Source organism: Phanerochaete carnosa (genome assembly GCF_000300595.1).
Source record: "Phanerochaete carnosa HHB-10118-sp unplaced genomic scaffold PHACAscaffold_13, whole genome shotgun sequence".
NCBI classification, from domain to species: Eukaryota; Fungi; Basidiomycota; class Agaricomycetes; order Polyporales; family Phanerochaetaceae; genus Phanerochaete; species Phanerochaete carnosa.
In genome coordinates this window covers 790034-790611 of record NW_006767640.1, presented here as the reverse complement: position 1 = coordinate 790611, position 578 = coordinate 790034, and positions in this window count along the sequence as shown.

The following is a 578-nucleotide window of genomic DNA, read 5'->3' as shown; positions in this document are numbered from 1 at the left end:
ACGCTCCAGATGGATCGTGGGTATGGAGATGGGAGGCGTCGACTTGATCCTAGTCGTTATGAGTGTATCGATATATCACTCTAGCCCCACGCTAGCTTCCCGAGAAGCGGAAGAACGTCGGCATCATCTCATGACCGACTCACGACGCGGAGCGAAAGTACAAAGGGAATCCCAGAGCCCATAAGCAGGCATGTGGGATTCAGGGAGCTCTGGCATTGTTCAGAGTACAGATATCCGCCCAGGGAATGATGAACGCCAGCCTCGTGTCCGGTCCGAGCTCTGCTCACGGTGGGAAGAAAGGGCACTGAGGTAGACGCCCGCCTAACGGTGTATGATCTCACCGCAAGCAAAGGACAATAGAGGGTCTCTCCGAAACCTTCATGAGCTAAAGGATCCGCTAGTGAAACTTCTCCCGCTTGGTCGGAGGCCACGGTGCTAGAGCTTCATTATGTGCCGAGGGCGCAAACGCCCACGGGTCCCCCCACTTCCTTCCTTCGGACGGGACGAAGCGCAGAGATATAGAGTGCTGCCTAACGGCATCCGCTAGCACCAGCTTCTCGACTTCCGACGCATCGGAA